This window comes from Dinoponera quadriceps, unplaced genomic scaffold, assembly GCF_001313825.1.
Source record: "Dinoponera quadriceps isolate SergipeBrazil2010 unplaced genomic scaffold, ASM131382v1 scaffold3386, whole genome shotgun sequence".
NCBI lineage: Eukaryota > Metazoa > Arthropoda > Insecta > Hymenoptera > Formicidae > Dinoponera > Dinoponera quadriceps.
The window spans coordinates 795,442-809,115 of record NW_014557714.1 but is presented as its reverse complement, the minus strand read 5'-3'; the positions used below and the strand labels follow the sequence as shown (position 1 = coordinate 809,115).

The window sequence follows — 13,674 nt, the reverse complement described above, 5'->3', positions numbered from 1 at the left end:
CCCCCCCACCCCCTCTTTCTCTCGCTGCTCGACGCGTCGAGCTAAAAGCATTTTCCTCGGGGCATGATTTCGCGAGGGAAATTCGGCGGGATGTAATAATTAGCGCGTCATTAGTAGAAGGGTAATTAACAGGATTAGGAAAGTCACTCTTCTCAAAGTTACTCGTGACGCATTACACAGATTGACTTACCGGTGCTGATTTCGAAAAATAATTTTTTATTTTAAATTAACGCCGCTACCAAGTCGTCGCTGAAAAAATGTAGCCTGTAATACTAACGTTAATATTTATCAATCCTGATAATTAGTATATTATATTATATCCAGCTATTAGTGTATAAGGTGAGGCGATAACTATTGAATATATTCGAAATATGAGAATTAGAGGAGAAATTCATCCAAAAATTTGGACAGGAATTGTTACGATGCCAATAGTCACCATTCCGAACACTTTCCGCAAATGGAAATGTTTCACATTTTTTTATCTGATTATTTTTATATGATTATGATAAAATATTTTTATTTTTCGAATATGTTCAAAGTAATAACAGTTATTGCCTTGCCCTGCATAATCAATACAACATTGAGAGGGATTCCACTAAAATTATAATTATTTTTGGCCTCAACTATATCTCTTTCTGGTTTAAATAGTAAAAAGTAATAGTAATAATATGTATGAAAACTTATTACTACAGACATTACACGGTAAACAATTTTGTGATAAAAACGGCCCCCTGAAATTTTGCGTTATTTTAACGCGGGGAATGTGTTAAGAAAACATATAAATATAATGTTAAATCAACATATATTGGTAAAACGAAGATGTTAATTGAACAAATTATACTTGCGTATTTTTCAATACATATTTGTGTACTTTTTATACGCTGACAAGACAAATATATTAATTTAACATTATATTTGTGTATTTTCGAACAAATATTTGGGTACTTTTTAACACATACTTCCTATGTTAAGGTAACAAAATTATAACCAACCGCATTTAACCCAAAATCGTTCACTACCCGGACAGTAACACTTAGTAGAAAAATGATTCTTCCGAGGAAAATTCTTTCACTCATGCAATTATAGTTGCAAACACCAAACACTTTTCTCTCAGTGTACACTAAGAAGCAGTTCCACTAAAATCGTAGTCACCTTCGGCTTCGACTATACCTTCATTTAAACCCAAAATAAAGAAACAGCAACATACATGTAAAGTTATCATCACCCTGAACACTATACTAACACCCACTCGAAAGACTTTCCTTCCGACTCGGATTCTCGCTCTCCTGCGATCACAAGTATTACAAACTTTCCCCTGCGAACTGAATTCACCGGGACGATGCGACAATTAGTCGGCGAGTCTCGTCGCGAGAACTTCCTGCTGCAGCGGCGACGCGTCCGAGTCGCGCGGCTTATTGTTGCGAAAATCATCGTCGGGCCGAGGCGCGTCCTAAATGGCTGGTGTATCGTTAAACGATATCCTCGATGCGTCAGTCCCGCTTTCCGACAGTCGAAGGAACTCGCGCGTACCCGTCGACGTATAATAAGCCGCCTCTCTCCGCCTTCCTTCTCTCTCTCTCTCTCCATCTCTCTCCATCTCACTCTCAGTTTCGCGACATCGCCAATACACGCGGCAAGTAACGCGTCACCGACACGTGTCACGACTTCCCGGTCGTTCCCTCGAAGGCGGGGAACGCTCTTCACATGAAATCGGCCCCGCGAACCCACCGTTCGCCCCAACGCGTCCTTAATAAGCGCGTAGCGCCGCGTTGCGTCCGGGAACTTTTTAATTGCTCCAGTTTCAGCACTCGCGCGAGACTCCTTCAGCAGCTCGTAAAAGTCCCGCTTAATAGATTAATCGGCGGTACGGAACTTCCATGCGGTCGCGCGGACAATGCGCCGCGCGAAAACGAAACGTCCTCCTTCTCTTCGTTCTCGTGCTCTATTATCGTCTCCCGGTCCTCCATCTCGCTCTTCCTCGCCCCCCTTTCTCTCACGTCGTGTCTACGATACGTTCAATGCTTCCCGTAACGTCCCTGCCACCGACAGCAGCAGACGCTCAGAGCGAGAGCGAGAGAGAGACGATGCACCGGCATCGTTATATTGTTCGGTTAACCTCGCGTCATTTCAAGGGATACAATTTTCCTCCCGTACGAAGTATGTCATTGCGATAAGAGCGCGTAATACGTTCCACTAGTACCACCACTACCACCACCGTCATCGTCTCCATGTCCGTGCACGTTGTTGTTCTTCCGCGCGTCGGCACCGGATATACCCCTTTATGGACCACAAAGCGTGCGGCTCGCGTTCTCAGCGAGATCTTGTTTTCTTGCTACGCCGCCGCTGTCAACGAATTCTCCGGCCGGAAGGTAGGAAATCTAATAAATCTCCGACAGGGACGAGAGCTCTTCTCTCTCTCTCTCTCTCTCTCTCTCGTTCGTTCTTCCTCTCCTCTGCGAAAGAAACGACGCGGCGACACGTTACTTTAAAACGTTCGTGTGCAAATCCCGCGTAAGACGGCCGCATCCCCCCCCGCCGCGCGTGCGCTAAAAACTGCTTGTTTAATTGGAGCTCCGAGGAGAGCCGGATGGGGATGATGGCGCAGCTTCGAGGCGGAGATGGCTGCGTCGAAGTGCCGCTACGTGCCCGCGAAGTCGGCGGAACGCGAATACGCCGGGATGAACAAACATGTTATTACAAACGGACGTAAAATGCATGTAAATAAATTCAACTCGGAGCGCGCGATTTAAATCGCTGATTACGCGGTGATTACGTATGCAAGGAGGAGTAGGTGTTGTTGTTTTTCCTCTCTCTCTCTCTCTATGCCCTCTCTTCTTTCTCTCTCGCTTCTTTTCGTCACGGAGGAATTCATTGCTCTGGTTTGACACGCGGAATCGAGCTGGAAAATGCGCTCTCGGGGTCTTTTACTTTTCGAAGAATAAATTTCTCCATATCGCCCCCAGCGCGCGGTAAGCGCGTGCGAGCACACCGTATGCGTCTTGTGCGTGTTTATATTCTCTTCGAACCGGCGAAACGTCAGAAAGTATTTTTTAACGCGCCGGAGAATTATATCTAAATTTCCGTACGTTAGCCAAATAAATTATTAAAGCGCAGAAGCGTCGGAAAACATTTTCCCAAACGTCACGGGTATTATCTAAGCTTCCACGTGTTTTCCCTCGCACGCGCTGCGCGCTTTTTCCTCTCCCCTGGCCCTTTTCTGCGTCCCTTTCATACATAAAACACTCATTTTTCCGGATAGTTGCTAAATTATTAAAGCTTAGGAACATCAGAAAACATTTTTAACATCGTGGAATTATCTATGAACTTCCACACGCTTTTCGTCGCATACTCCCGGCTCTTTTTTCAAAAACCTTCGCGTTCCTCTCTCTCTCTCTCTCTCGCTCTCTCGGACTTTTTCCCCTTTTTCCTTCATTCACACACGTGAAATATTCACTTTTCCGGACGCTTAATAATTATTACAGTCGCGGAACATAGGGAAACATTTCCGACGGCGTGGAATTATCTAAGTTTCCACACGCTCTCTCTCTCTCGCCCCCGCGCGGTTTTCCCCCTTTTCATTTTTCCTTAACCTTCGCCTCGCTCCCCCGGTGAGCGTAAATTATTCATTTTTTCTGATGCGGGTTAATAAATTATTAAAGCCACGCGACAAACTCGTCGTCGCCGGACGAACGAAGGAACGAAGGAGCGGAATTATACACGTCCATGCGCGTGAACACACGCGTGCGTATATGTGAGTGCGTGCGTGCGTGCGTCAGCGCACGTGTGTACACGTGCATGCCTTTTCCAGCAGAAAACAGAATCGAACGGCGCTTATCAGCGACGCCGATACGTCTGACCGGCCGTATCCGACCGGGAGGGGGGAGGGCGGCGGCGGAAGCGGCGTGCATACGTTATCGTTCGACCGCTCGTGTACCAGCGGCACCTCCGTACGTTCGATCCCGCGTCGCGATAAAGCGCGCGCCGCGAGAAACGCGTGCGACACGTTTCGCCGTTGCGTTTTGTCCGCCTTCGCCCTCCCCCCCTCTCCTTCGGTCGCCCCGCCGTCCGTGCTTTATCGGCAATCGTCGGCGACCCTGGTCTCGCACTCTCAACCCGATCATTAATAGATATACCAGGGGCCGGCCGGTGCGCCTCGTGACTTGCGAGTCGGCGATTTTCGAAAGGCGGCGATGTACGCAGGACGATGTGCGTGCGCGTGAGAATTCCTCGGATCAATTAAGGCGCCGGTGAATTAAAGCCCCGGTCCTGCTGCTTTTCCAGACTTTGATAGTTCGGCGGAGCCGGACGGGTGAGTTCGAGAGCCACGCGAACGACCATCGATCGCGATTTCGTTCCTTGGTGGTATAATTCTTTTTTTTTTTAATTGTTCCATTTTGCTATAAGATTGTCAGAATTAAAGGGACTTTTTAAAGATTCTTGAGATAGACTGAAATAAAAAGAAGATATATATTGAAAGTTCCAGAGATAATCAACTAGAAAAAATGTGATGTAGTTTTTAATGTTTTACGTCGCGAAGATTACGTGCACGGAATAAAAATTAGTGTCAATTTAAGACTCATTCTCATATACAGGATGTTTCATACTATGTGAGCATAATTTCACAAATGAATTCAGGATACAAAAATAACACGAAAAGTCCATATAACATTTGTTCTATTTGACTTTATTTCTGAATTACCGACACTTTCGTATTCCATTAATTTTTATTAGGCTTGTTAACTTTGTTAAATCGCCAGATTTGAATCCATTGAATCCAGAAGATCAATAATAAGACGTTTATAAGCTTATCTTCAAATCCAAGTCACTTTGAGCACTTTTTTTAAAGATAAAAATATGTGAAGACACTACGTTAATTCAGTTTATAACAAAGATGAAACATGAAAATGAAAATGTTTGTAATTCGAAAACAAGGTCAGATAGAACTAATGTCTGTACAAACTTTTTATGTCATATTTGTGTCGAGAATTTATATCAGAAATCATACTCGCATGTTATGAAACATCCTATATAAGCAAGAATATGTAATCTTTTATGATAAAACTTGTTTATGAAATTTCTAAAGAAATAAGAATATTTGACAATTGAGAATTGACAACTGAAAACAAAATTTCTTCTCGTTCAAGAAATCCTGATTTTATTCAAAATGGTCCCACTAAAAATATCTTGTTACTCAAGAATAATTTTATGAAATGAAAGGAAAAATTATTGGATCGGCAAAACGATACCTCCAAGCTGATGCAATTCTTAGTTATTGTCCAATAATATTTCCTCTGAATTTATGAAAATTATATCGTTGAATAACAAAAATATGATACTGTATGTTTATTAGAACTGTATGGAATTTTTTAATATATAAACAAGTTTTATTTTCATATAAGATTATATATTTTCGCTTATATACGGGTTATATATGATATGGGTTGAATCGAAACTAATTTATTTTCCGCGTGGGTTCCGTCGTGGAGGAGGCATGTCAGGCAGCCCGAGAGCGACGAAAAACGCGTTACGATACGTGAATTGTTCGGTATGTATGCGAAATGCAAACGATCGTCGCCGGGGAGAGCAGTAAATGGAAAAAGTCGGGCAGACGTGTGTACACGCCGTGTACTACGCGACGACACACGAATGCGCGGGGATACGAATTTAAAAAATGACGCGGGGATATGTGTTCCGTGCGTTACGTTTCGTGTCATTGCGCTGTTAGACGACGGCGCGCCGCCGCCCGGAAGCGACGTGTAATTTACTACGGTCGCATTTAATCATTAATACAGCGTATGTATATACTGAAGATGTACGGATCGGATAACGCGGCAATTAACGGGCATAAACAGTCAGCGGAAGTGGCGCGAGCAGGAATTTTCGTACTGGCGAGCGAACGAGAGAAAGAGAGAGAGAGAGAAAGAGGGAGAGAGACTCTGAATCTTTGAATTTATCTATGTTAAATCTTTCATTCTACAACATAATAGAAATGGAGAAAAATATATTTAATTTCAACTCTAATATAATATAACCCTTTCTTTAACCTTGATATAAATTAACTTTTACTCTAACTTTGATGTCATAAATTTCATTGTTTTCACTGTTTTAACGTTAAAATAGGTTGAAAGTAGCATTAAAATGCAATCTGTAGAATTAAAGTTTCAAGAGAGAAGTTAAAAAGTGTTAATATCGTTAAAACAGATATTTGTTAGCTTATTGACCGTCTGAGTAGGCGTGAACTATCCTTAACTTTTTAATGACAAGGCGAATTTTCGACGTATCCAGGAAAGTCGGGTTAGATCTAATCATATGCTGTTTTATTCATGTTTCATGTAATTTATAATGGATAGTATAAGTAAATAAAACAAAACATTCCTTAAGAAGAGAAACAGCGCGTTGTAAAATAAAGAAAGCCGTGGGGTCAGTTTGACCCTGTTTTGCTGTTAGAGGATTAAGAGCGTCAGAGTAGTATTAAAATTTTTCTACTCGGGCCGTCGGTCGCCGAAATTCGCGGCCTTTGTCTCCCTTGAGCCTCGTTAGAAAGTTCGAGAATTCGCATATTGTAGTCTTATCGGCGTTTTGGATGGCTAAAGATTCACCAAACGCCGTTTTCCGTGTTGTCCATTCGCATTCTCCACTTCCGTGCTTCCACCCGCTTCCGTGATCTTTATTGCGATTCCGAGTGCCGATTACCGATTCTCTGCCGGATATTCGCGTTCGATATCGACTGTACTGTCCCCGTCATCGCTTTACAATATTTGACTCTGTTCTCGGTTCTCGCTTTGTCATTCAAACGTGTTTAGCAATAAGTTTACCTTTTAGCGCTCAGACACAATGGAAGGAATAGGGAACAAGGGATTGGATGTGGGGAATTAGGAACATGGAATGAAATCATGGATAATTAGTTTTCAATCCACAATAAAAGGATAGGAAACTAGGATTAGGAACACCATCGAAATTCTATTCCTTATAACTTGTGCGCTTATACAGTTTATTAGTCGAGCGAAAATTAACCTTCGAAATATCTAACAATAATAAATATACAAACGAATGCCAGTTTAAATTAATCGATAATAAAAAAAAAATAATAATAATAATATTAACGACGTCAATATAGGCTCATTAGAGAATAATAAAAGTGACGAAATCGATGAGACACCGTTCCGACTGTTTCCCCGCGAGATCTCCATTATTAAGATAAGAAGAAAACGACAGGGAAGAAAAGATCACCGAAAGGAAGAGAATCGAATTCGATATATCGAGAGATCCCTCGTGCAAATGAAGCACCGCCTCGCAAGGCGACGCAGGTTTGTTTTCGCGTACACACGTGCTCACGTACTCGTTGAGCGTTATTAGTTGATGCCTCCGTCGGCGGGCAAGCCGGGCTGCGAACGAGCATCTTTTTCATCAGCAATGAGACGCCTTTGAGAGCTGTTTTGTGCCTCGTAACGTCAATGAACATATCGCGCGGCGCCGTGTCGCGTCGTTAGCGCCTAACGTCCTTGTCGAAAGCGGCGCGTAAGTCACCATTCAAACAAGCTCTCGTGCAGCCCCGCACGTCGCCTCGAGAACGAGCGCGAATTTTCTTCGGCGCGAGCGGCCATTTACGATAAGATATGAAAAATGCGCGCTACGTTCGTTCCGCCGAGCATTGTTGCGCTCTCGTGATCGTCGCTCCTTCTCTTCATCCTCCCTCCTCTCTCTCTCTCTCTCTCTTTCTCTTATGCTTGTTTAGCTCAAATGATCTCGCCGTGCTTCTCCCGCGCGCGTTTACGCGAGAGAACGCTGTTAGCTGTCTGTTCGTGTATGCCGTGGCACTTTTTCCCATCGCGAAAACTTATAGTTCCCCTTCGTTCCTTCCTTCCTCCTTTCCTTCCGCGTCGGCCGGCGTAAATCACGAATGCAACACACCGGCCGCGAATGCAGAGTCCGAGGATCGCGCCGAGCGACCGGCCCCGCTTTAGCTTTCGCGTTACAAAATTATGGTTCCGACAGGCTCCGCCTTTGAAATATTACTCTTTAGTTTCGGGAAGCTTCGCCGCCGGCGCGCGGGAACGTGATGATTAATCTGCGCGCGCCGGTACGATTATACCCGTGGATCTCGAAATAATTTCCCCGTCGCGCTTTATACGCGCCGAGCTCCTCGATTTACGGCTTTAATAGGTGACCCCGGGGAGATCTCCTCTTCGAGGAAGCTGCGAGATGGAGGCAGAGGGAGTTACAGCTCGAGCTCTCCCGATCTACGAGCGCGATCGCTCGATTGCCCTCTTTGAGATCGCCTCCTCCGCTCCCGTCATTCGCTCGTCGGCCTGTCCGATTATGTAACGAGGCGGCCAACGAGACGGAATCATCACCATGTCGGCGGTTCTCCCCCGGCTCGGCCGATTCGCCGACGGTTCTCGCGACCGGAAGTGCGAAGATAAACGGTACACCAGAGGGAAACTTGCCCGAACCGCAAGAATTAAGCCTTTAAGTGCTCAACGCCCGATGCGGTGTCCCCTGTGTATTCGTCTGCTTAGTCCCGCATAGAAGTTCCCCCCGATTTCCCTATGCACAGCACAGATCCCGATTAGAATATCCGTAGTTTCGAAGACTCGGAAAAAATTGGGATTTTTCCATTCTTCCGCGGATTTTTCTTTTTATCCCTGCCCCGAGGAGAAATTCATTTGGAACGATTCACGCGCGTTCGAGTAAAACCTGCCACCTTCTTTCTGTAAAGAAGATAATTGCAATTAACTGAAGTCAAATGAAGTTAACAGGCTATATCATATAATATATTAACTTCATTTAAGTGTAAATGTGACAAGTTTTACGCCGAACACACGGTGAATTTTTCTGCATGAGTTTTTTTCACCACCTTTCAGGAAGAAATCGAGAGAATTCGCGGAAAAATCGTATAACTGGTTTTTTAAAACTGTAAGAATACTCAAAATATGTTAGAGTATTCAAAATGTGTGTATATCGCAAGTAAGAGTTTCGTTATGAACTTTCGGCGTTTCAGTCAGTGATAGGGTGGGTGCAATACTTTCATCTCGATGAGACTTCAGAACGTATCCGGTATCTAATAAAAAACATATATTTTCCGGGAATTTTGCACGGGGAAAATTTTATGATAAAGTCACCGTGAATTTTGTAACCAAGAGACACGTTCCGCTTCGATTTACCATCTTTTCGTTTTTAATATTACTTATATTTTATATAACATTTGTATTTTTTTATTATTAATATAAAAGCGTGAATGCAAAAATAAATATAATATTGTGCATATATAAAGCATTTATATTTTAGTGATATTCTTCCGTTTCATACGTGCTGTTTACATTTCAAGAACTGCGAAGTCTATTAAAAAGTTTGCTATATGTATACCTAAATGTTCCTTAGTCAAATTTACTACGTCCCTTAGCAAGTTAAACCCTCGGCTGGTAGTCTATTCCCGCGCTGCGGGGAAAAATGGCGAAGTTAAAAAGAACTTGTATCAAGATTCATATGAAAAAAAAAAAAAACAACTTTCCCTCGTTACACGAGGCTGTACGAAAAGGAAGCTATAATAACTCCTTGCGAGAGACGAATCTTCCTCATCAGACGCAGGATACGTTGCGCGCGAGACTCACTGAGGTAATAATGACACAAGCGTCTCCCTCGCACGATGACTGTTCACTCTCTCAGCTTGTTAGCGGCGGTTTTAGTCCGCTTTGCTCTTTCAACTTCGAGGCACCGGTTTGCTTCGGTTTCGCCTGATAATAATACCGTTGCACGCGCAAACGCCCCGCAATCCCGCCGGGTTTCGGCTCGGGCTTTTTCGTTGCGCCGCGCTCAAAGGGCCTCAAAGGGCCGCTTCAGTAGTAACGCACGAGCGTAATCGCGACGGCCGCATCCACCACCGTCGCAAGGCGGTCGGCGTTAATCCACTTACCGCGCGCTCCCCCGTCCTCGTTTTTCTCGGTATCACCTCACCCCCGACCGGATTCAGTCTCCAGGACTGGAACGGCCTTCTTCCCGCCGTTGTGGCGAAGCAGGGGGAGCCTCCCCTGCTCGTTGATACGGCCGGTGAGCAGGATCATTTATACAGAGGCGCGCATATGTATGAAGTCGGGGCCGCTTGTCCTTAGATCCCCCCTCTCTCTCTCTCTTTCGCTGTATCTTCCTTTTTTCCCCGCTATTCAAGCCATCAATCCCCAGAACGCCTCGGGAGATTCAGGTCGAGGTGTGCGCGCTTAACGCTTTAATCGTTCTAATTAGTCCGCCCGTGCCGTGCCGCCCGTCGTTTGAAGCGTCGCCGCGGTTGCGACGCGGTTACCGAACGCTCGTGCTATCACCGGTGAATTTCGGTGGCAGGCTGATTAGATGCAAGATCTAAGCTCGCAAATGAGGAAGAAGATTACGGTAAACGACGACGGCGGCGGTATTAATTGAGGTATTGGACGGGTTAACGCGAATAGGGCCGCCGCCGCACGTTACGACGACGTAAAATGTTTGCTCCTTGAGCACATCCTGAGAGCGCGAACATACTCTCTTTCTCTCCCTCTCATTCTGTATTCTCTCGTTTCCGTTACGTGGCTCGCGAGGAAAACGCTCGTCGCTGTTGATCGCGGTTGACGTTGCCAATTTTATGACGGTGAAATCTCTCTCTCCCCCCCCCCTTGCACATACATATACGAGAGTGTGGAAATTTTACACTCGCGCGCGTGTATTTTCCCGTTCGAAACCGGCTCTTCCTTTGAGATTTCATCGATGAATCTATCTCTCGCGAGTTTATTTATTCTCTCTCTCTCTCTCTGTCACTTTCCTGCTCGCTAGTTCGCGCGTAGCTGTTCCTCTCCGCTAAATGCGGTCGTAAAAAGCGGCGCCGGCAGCTCCGGAGCTTTCGTTTCGTCGTTATCCCTCCGCGCGCCAGCAAATATTTATCTCTTCCTCGAACTGTTGATAAGTCAACACATTAACACAAGCGTATTGTGTGAGTTTCAGCACGCGAGATTTTCGCAAAAACGCCGCCGACCGTTTCCTCGTGATTTTTCCTCGCAGGGACAGCAGAGAGAGAGAGAGAGCGAGGGGGGGAAGGAAGGAAGGCGGGGAGGGCTCGGGCGCTGCGCGCGAAAGGGATTAAGTTCCGCTGGATGTTTGAAGCCGTTCTCACGTCGAAACGAATAAACTCGTTGCGACGCTACAAAAGGGAGCGTGGAGAGAACGCTCTCGCGTTCCGCGCTCTCTCGTTGTTACTTTTATGCGCGGCAAAACTGTCGGCTGCCGTTCGTGCGCGCGAGCGACGAGAGGAAACAGCAGGAGAGAAAGAGAGAAAGCCCGGCCGATCGCGCGTTCTCTTCACGAGAGTAAACTGTGCATAAATGTCATCTACGCAGACAATGAATAATCTATGAATTGTTATGGAACGGCTCGTCTTCTTCTTACACTTCGTAAGTCTTATTTTTATCCTCTGTCATTGTTACTGCTGAAAGCTCGCAGGTAAATCTGAATGTCAACGTTTATATTTTAACAGTATGCGCACATATTTTATATACACCGTATAGATACATTAAATGTGCAAAGTGGAATATATAATCCATTATGTATATATCAACTTATATAATCTAATCTGACCTATTAAGAATTGGTGAAATTATTCGGTTTAAACGTAACGGTGCAAATTTAGTATTTCGAGTTGACGAAAAATTAATCATGAATTTGGCGAATGAATTCGGCTTGATTTCACACTGATATAAAAGGGAAAGAAGTATTATGTATTTGTGTCCATATTATAAAAACGAACTGAGGAACACTATCTTTCCTCGTTGAAAAACCCACGGGTGAATTTACTTCCGCAACATGTTTATTTAAAAGACGTCTCAGACACGTCTTTCAAACGTCTTGTCGTTTCGAAAACGTTTTTACGACGTCTCGTTTTCTAGGAAAATGATGAAATTTCTGTTACCTGCACATGTACATGTGAAACTTTCAATTTTTAACATTAAATATCTTCATGATTAACACCAAGATCGGATACGTGAACTGTGTAATTTTAATTAATATCTATAACTTTAACTAATTTTAACTAATTTAAATTAATCATTTCCCCTTTCTCTTTGCATTATGCTACGTGCTACGTAATTTACAATGTTTCACATAGTTTAAATTGTCCGCATGAGAAAAGGTCCATGTGAACATCACGCAGGCAGTAGGTAGAATTATCCGCGTAAACGTAATCTTCAAATCTCTGACGCATCTCGCAGTATCTGACGAGTCGTCATCGCAGCCCTCGAAAACACACGCGTCCCTCGTTCGAAGCTCGCGGCAGGCGATCGAACCCCCAGAGCGCTCACCGAGACGTAAAATAACACGCGAAAACGCACGCACGCACGTCGCGCCTGTTCTCACGCCCGGCTTGTCGCTGAAAAAGCTCGCCTTACTCGACGCATTCCTCCGAAAATACATCGTGATGTGGCTCGCGCGCGGGCGCGCGCACGATAGAGGGAAAGGGACGGAGAAAGGGAGCGAGCGAGAGGTATCCTCATTCCGATTTAGTGGAACGAGAATAAAAGCGGCGTACCACTTTCCGGTGTGTGTTTCCTCCCTCCCTCCCTGACCGCCCGCTCGCTCTCGCGTGTCCATTTCGTCACTCGGTCGAGCGCGCGATATGTTCGCGCGGCGTACATACGTGTAAGTGCATTTCCACTTTGAAAAAAAGCACGTCGCAGGCGGCAGGCTGTGCTGTAGGACTGTAGGATGGCGGCGAGACGAGGATGGGGATGGAAGGAGAGAGAGAGAGAGAAAGAGAGAGAGAGTGAGGTAGGGAGAGAACGTGACGAAAAAAAGGGGGATGAAGAAACGGGAACGCGATTCCCCGCAATGTATTTCAGTCAGAAGCGGCTTTTGAAATTCTGACGCTTCGTCAGTTCCCTTTGGATGCATTCGCGGAGTGGCATTATCGTCGCTCGTAGTTACGAGTAGCAGCGCGCGCGCCGGTACATCGCGCTTTTTCCCCCCTCCTGCAGCTGCAGTTTCGGCTTCTGACGTTTCATCACGGCAAGTGGGCATCGCGCGTATATGGCTCTGCCTCTTTTTTAAGGACCACTCGCTGCTAAAAGTCCAATATCCCCCTTCCTTCGTCTTTCGCATCTCCTCTTCTCTCTCTCGCATTTCTGTCGTTCTTTTTCTCTCCCCAATCCACCGTCCCCCCTCGTCCTCTTTGCTGTCTCGCTTTTTCCTCTCCATCAACGTTTCCGCATTCCTCCTTGAAGAACTTTTCGCCGGAGCTTTCGGCGGCCGCGCGGACGCACTAAGCGGTTTAACAGACCGCAGTGTATGGGCGGTTTTAAATAATGCATCTCACAAGCCTCTTTCTCTCTCTCTCTCTCTCTCTCTCTCTCTTCCAGTCTCCTCCCCTCCTTCCTTTTCCGGCCGAGGCATCGTCGGAGAACTGTTTTTCGCATTGCGCGCGGTATTCCATGCACCCGTCGACGACATCGCCTGCGAGCTTGCGGGCCTAAGCGCGGGTGGGATCGTGACTGTCTATAGTAACGGAACGTGTAATTTACTTTTTCGTACGTTTCAAGCTCAACGAGTCGCTGCAATCCGCGCGCACCGGTAACGGTAATAGCAGCCGGGGCAACGCCGATAATCGCGCGGCGAATTGGAGCAATCACGTGACGTTGCAGCAGCGCGATCCTCCCTGGTCCCCTC

The 13,674-nt window shown here is 45.6% G+C and overlaps 1 protein-coding gene across 1 annotated transcript in view; it reads right to left on the bottom strand.

Moving 5' to 3' along the window:
- LOC106749404 (discoidin domain-containing receptor 2-like) overlaps positions 1-13,674 on the bottom strand; it is a 191,219-nt gene that overhangs the window by 128,392 nt on the left and 49,153 nt on the right. The gene's annotated exons all lie outside the window — the stretch shown is intronic.